A 6,381-nucleotide genomic window follows, 5' to 3' on the forward strand; every position below is an offset into this window, starting at 1 on the left:
GTCCATAACTAGGTCGGGTGCGGAAAAAATTATTATGATAATAGAAAAATAAAAAAATAAATAAAAATGTTAACAATATGAAAATAATAAATAAAGTAAATAAATACACAGGTATAGTTAAATAGTAAACAAACAGGTAAATAGTAAATAATAATAAATTAACAGATAACTGATAAATGAAAATCAAGCAAATAATAATAAACAAACAAATAATAACAAACAAATAAACAAATAATATAAAATAGATGTCAGTCATAACAGCACCTTGCTTACGTGTTTATCTAAACGATTCTTAAAGCTTCGAACAGAACTACATTACACTGCCTCTGCAGGAAGTTTATTCCATTCATTAACTACAAGGTTGGCAAAGTTGTTACTACCTACTTCCAAATTAAATCTATTTCCTGACAGCTTGAGACCCTTGTTTCTTATCGGATTCTCATTCAGTGTGAAAATTTTGTCAATTTTGACGTTTTCAATTCCTTTCAGAATCTTAAAGACCTTTATCAAGTCACCTCTGAGTCTACGCTCTTTTAGGGAGAACAGATTCATATGCTTTTATCGATTTTCGTATGATTTATTTTTGATATTTGTATTTCTTCCAATCTGACAATGTGATATAGACGAAATTAACCTGTTCTTCGACGATTTTCATATTACGATTATTTTTGTCTTTAATTAAAGACTTTATTTAAAAGAAAACTTTCCCTTAGAGAATTAAATATATTTCAATTACATCTTCATTCTGTTATTTTCTAGCTCCCATCAAACGATTCTATTCAACGTAGAAATGTCCTTCCTGAAGTAAAGTGATCAATTTGAATTCCGAGTAAGATTACAAAAAAAAAAAAAGAATGTACAAATCTAACCTTTATACACTCAGTACCAACTTCTAGTGCTCAGCCACTGCCAAGCTCCAGAGGTTGAGCTCCACTGGCCGAGCTCCAGAGGCCGAGCACCAAAGGCGGAGCTCCAGAGGCCGACCTTTAGAGGCCGAGCTCCAGAGGCCGGGCTCCAGAGGCCGAGCTCCACAGGCCGAGTCCCGAGGCCGAGCTCCAGAGGCCGAGCTCCTGATGCCGAGCTCCCGAGGCCGAGCTTCACAGGCCGAGCTCCACAGGCCGACTTCCCGAGGCCGAGCTCCATAGGCCAAGCTCCCGAGGCCGAGCTCCAGAGGCCGAGCTCCACAAGCCGAGCTCTACAGACCAAGCTCTACAGGCCGAACTCCACAGGCAGAGCTCCAGAGGCCAATCTCCCGAGGCCGAGCTCGACAGGCCGAGCTCCCGAGGATGAGCTCCAGAGGCCGAGCTCCAGAGGCTGAGCTCCACAGGCCTAGCTCCCGAGGACGAGCTACAGAGGCCGAGCTCCAGCGGCCGAGCTCCACAGGCCGAACTACAGAGGCCGAGCTCCACAGGCCGAGCTCCCGAGACCGAGCTTGAAAGGCCGAGCTCCACAGGCCGAGCTCCACAGGCCGAGCTACAGAGGCCGAGCTCCACAGGCCGAGCTCCAAGGGCCAAGCTCCCAAGGAAGAGCTCCGGAGGCCGAGCTTCAAAGGCCGAGCTCCACAGGCCGAGCTCCACAGGCCGAGCTTCCCAGGACGAGCTGCAGAGGCCGAGCTCCACAGGCCGAGCTCCACAGGCCGAGCTCCACAGGCCGAGCTACAGAGCCCGAGCTCCCGAGACCGAGCTTCAAAGGCTGAGCTCCACAGGCCAAGCTCCACACGCCGACCTCCAGAGGCCGAGCTCCACAGGCCGAGTTCCACAGGCCGAGCTCCACAGGCCTAGCTCCACAGGCCGAGTTCCCTAGGCCGAGTTCCCGAGGCCGATGTCCAGAGGTCGAGCTTCCGAGGCCAAGCTCCTGAGGTCGAGCCTCAAAGGCCCAACCCCACAGGCCGAGCTCCAAAGGTTGAGCTCCACAGGCCGAGCTCCCGAGGCCAAGCTCCACAGGCCGAGCTCAAAAGGGAGAGCCCCCGAGGCCAAGCTCTTGTGGCCGAGCTCCACAGGCCGAGCTCCCGAGGCCGAGCTCCAGAGGCCGAGCTACCGAAACCGAGCTCCAAAGGCCGAGCTCCATAGGCCGAGCTCCATAGGACGAGCTCCATAATCCGAGCTACTCAGGCCGAGCTCCCGAGGCCGAACTCCAGAGGCCGAGCTCTACAGGCCGAGCTCCTGAGGCCAAGCTCCATGTGCCGAGCTCCCGATCCCGATCTCCCGAGGCCGAGATCCTGAGGCCAATCTACAGAGGCTGAGCTCCACAGGCCGAGCAACAGAGTCTAAGCTCCCGAGGCCGAGCTCCCGAGGCCGAGCTCCCGAGTTCGAGCTCACGAGGCCGAGCTCCCGAGGCCGAGCTCCACAGTCCGAGCTCCAGAGGCCGAGCTCCACAAGCCGAGCTCCGTAGATCGAGCTCCAGAGGGCGAGCTCCAGAGACCGAGCTCCACAGGCCGAGCTCCAAAGGCCGAGTTCCACAGATCAAGCTCTACAGGCCGAGCTCCACTGGACGAGCTCCACAGGCAGAGCTCCATAGGCCGAGCTCCATAGGACGAGCTCACGAGGCCGAGCTCCCGAGGCAGGGCTGCACAGGCCGAGCTCAACAGGCCGAGCTCAAGAGGCCGAGCTCCCGAGGCCGAGATCTACAGGCCGAGCTCCACAGGCCGAGCTCCACAGGCCGAGCTCCACAGGCCGAGCTCCATAGGCCGAGCTCTAGAGGCCGAGCTCCAAAGGCCGAGTTCCACAGGCCCAGCTCCACAGGCCTAGCTCATGAGGCCGAGCTCCCGAGGCAGGGCTGCACAGGCCGAGCTCAAGAGGCCGAGCTCAAGAGGCCGAGCTCCCGAGGCCGAGATCTACAGGCCGAGCTCCACATGCCGAGCTCCACAGGCCGAGCTCCACAGGCCGAGCTCCATAGGCCGAGCTCCACGAGCCGAGCTCCAAAGGCCGAGTTCCACAGGCCCAGCTCCAAAGGCCGAGCTCCAAAGGCCGAGCTCCACAGGTCGAGTTCCAGAGGCCGAGCTCCACAGGCCGAGCTCCACAGGCCAAGCTCCCGAGGCCGAGTTTCAGAGTATGAGCTCTCTAGGCCGAACTCCACAGGCTGAGCTCCATAGGCCGAGCGCCAAAGGCCGAGCTCTATAGGTCGAGCTCCAGAGTCCGAGCTCCCAAAGCCGAGCTCCAGAGGCCAAGCTCCACAGGCCGAGCTCCCGAGGCCAAGCTCCACAGGCCGAGCTCCCGAGCCCGAACTCCCGAGGCCGAGCTCCCGAGGCCGAGCTACAGAGGTCGAGCTCCAAAGGCCGAGCTACAGAGGCCGAGCTCCAGAGGCCGAGCTCCCGAGTCCGAGCTCCCGAGGCCGAGCTCTACAGGCCGAGCTCCTGAGGCCGAGCTCCAGAGGCCGAGCTCCCGAGGCCGGGCTCCACAGTCCGAGCTCCACAGTCCGAGCTCCACAAGCCGAGCTGCACAGGCCGAGCTCCACAGGCCGAGCTCCACAGGCGGGGCTCCAGATGTCGAGGTTCAGAGGCCGAGCTCCAGAGGCCGAGCTCCAGAGGCCGAGTTCCACAGGCCAAGCTCTACAGGCCGAGCTCACGAGGCCAAGCTGCCGAGGGCGAGTTTCATAGGCCGAGCTTCAAATCCCGAGCTCCAGAGGCCGATTTCCCCAGGCCGAGCTCTACAGGCCGAGCTCCCGAGGCCGATGCTACAGAGACCGAGCTCCCGAGGACGAGTTCCACAGGCCTTGGGAGCTCGGCCTTTGGAGCTCTGCCTGTGGAGCTCGTCCTGTGGAGCTCGGCCTGTAGAGCTCGGCCTGTGGAACTCTGCCTGTGGAGTTCGGCCTGTGGAGCTCGGTCTCTGGAGCTCGGCCTCTAGAGCTCGATCTATGGAGCTCGGCCTGTGGAGCTCGGCCTCTGGAGCTCGGACTGTGGAGCTCGGCCTCGAGAGCTCGGCCTCGTGATTTCGACCTCGTGAGTTCGACCTCGGGAGCTCGGTTTCGGGAGCTCGGCCTCGGGAGCTCGGCCTCGGGAGCTCTGCCTCGGGAGCTCGGCCTCGGGAGCTTGGACTCTGTAGCTCGGCCTGTGGAGCTCGGCCTCTGTAGCTTGGCCTCAGGAGCTCGGCCTCGGGAGATCGGGATCGGGAGCTCGGCACGTGGAGCTTGGCCTCGGGAGCTCGGCCTGTGGAGCTCGGCCTCTGGAGTTCGGCCTCGGGAGCTCGGCCTGAGGAGCTCGGCCTATGGAGCTCGGCCTATGGAGCTCGGCCTATGGAGCTCGGCCTTTGGAGCTCGGTTTCGGGAGCTCGGCCTCGGGAGCTCGGCCTCTGGAGCTCGTTTTCGGTAGCTCGGCCTCTCGATCTCGGCCTGTGGAGCTCGGCCTGTGGAGCTCGGCCTCAGGAGCTCGGCCTCGGGGGTTCGCCCTTTTGAGCTCGGCCTGTGGAGCTCGGCCTGTGAAGCTCGGCCTCGGGAGCTCGGCCTGTGGAGCTCGGCCTCGGGAGCTCGGCCTCGGGAGCTCGGCCTCGGGAGCTCGGCCTGTGGAGCTCTTCCTGTGGAGCTCGGCCTAGGGAGCTCGGCCTCTGGAGCTCATCCTCGGGAGCTCGGCATGTGGAGCTCGGCCTCGGGAGACTGGCCTCTGGAGCTCTGCTTGTGAAGTTCGGCCTGTAGAGCTCGGCCTGTGGAGCTCGGCTTGTGGAGCTCGGCCTCTGGAGCTCGGCCTCGGGAGCTCGGACAGTGGATCTTGGCCTCGGGAGGTCGGCCTGTGGAGCTCGTTTTGTGAAACTCGTCCTGTGGAGCTCGGCTTCTGTAGCTCGGCCTCTGGAACTCGGCCTCGGGAGCTCGGCCTTGGTAGCTCGGCCTCAGGAGCTCGGCCTCGGGAGCTCTACCTCAGGAGCTCGGCCTCTGGAGCTCGGCCTAGGGACTCGGCCTGTGGAGCTCGGCCTCTGGAGCTCGGCCTCTGCAGCTCGGCCTCTGGAGCTCGGCCTCTGGAGCTCCGCCTTTGGTGCTCGGGCTAAGGAGCTCGGCCAGTGGAGCTCAACCTCTGGACCTTGCAGTGGCTGAGCACTAGAAGTTGGTACTGAGTGTTAAAAGGTTAGATTTGTAATCTTACTCGGAATTCAAATTGATCACTTTACTTCAGGAAGAACATTTTTACGTTGAATAGAATCGTTTGATGGGAGCAGGAAGATAACAGAATGAAGATGTAATTGATATACATTTAATTCTCTAAGGGAAAGTTTTCTTTTATATAAAGTCTTTAGTTAAAGACAAAAATAATCGTAATATGAAAATCGTCGAAGAACAGGTAAATCTCGTCTATATCACATTGTCAGATTGGAAGAAATACAACGGCGAGTCACAAAACTGATTCCAAATATCAAAAATAAATCATACGAAAATCGATTAAAGCATATGAATCTGTTTTCCCTAAAAGAGCGTAGACTCAGAGGTGACTTGATAAAGGTCTTTAAGATTCTGGAAGGAATTGAAAACGTCAAAAGTGACAAAATTTTCACACTGAATGAGAATCCGATAAGAAACAAGGGTCTCAAGCTGTCAGGAAATAGATTTAATTTGGAAGTAGGTAGAAACAACTTTGCCAACCGTGTGGTTAATGAATGGAATAAACTTCCTGCAGAGGCAGTGCAATGTAGTTCAGTTCGAAGCTTTAAGAATCGTTTAGATAAACACCTAAGCAAGATGCTGTAATCACTTACATCTATTTTATATTATCTTTTTATTTGTTATTATTTGTTTGTTTATTATTATTTGCTTGCTTTTCATTTATCAGTTATCTGTTAATTTATTATTATTTACTATTTACCTGTTTCTTTACTATTTAACTACACCTGTGTATTTATTTACTTTATCTATTATTTTTCATATTATTAACATTTTTATTTATTTTTTTATTTATTTATTATTATAATAATTTTTTCCGCACCCGACCTAGTTATGGACCAAAAGGTCTCCTGTCGGCATGGTTCTCCGTTGTAATCTCATGTCTTTAGGAACACCATTCATTTAAGCTTCCAGTACGCTTTCTTTGGTCTTCCTCCTTCTACCCTCGCCTCTTCTTCCTCCTCCTCTTCTCTTCTTTTCCTCGTCCTCCTCTCTTCTCTCCATTCCCATGTATCTTTTCCAACCCCTTCTTTTGTAGTTTTGCCTCCTCCATCATTATCTTCTTCCATTTTGTTAAAAAAAAAAAATCTATTACATATGTGATATCTATTACAGCGCACATCTTAGAAAGGGTCATTTTATTGTATTATATATCATTGTCTGGGTGTTTTTTTAAATATCCATTTGTTTAAAATGAAAAAATGGACAATAAAAACACACACACACACACACACACACACACACACACACACACACACACACACACACACACACACACACACACACACACACACACACAGA

Source organism: Oratosquilla oratoria, chromosome 17, assembly GCF_046742065.1.
Source record: "Oratosquilla oratoria isolate Oo_2021 chromosome 17, ASM4674206v1, whole genome shotgun sequence".
Taxonomy (NCBI): Eukaryota; Metazoa; Arthropoda; class Malacostraca; order Stomatopoda; family Squillidae; genus Oratosquilla; species Oratosquilla oratoria.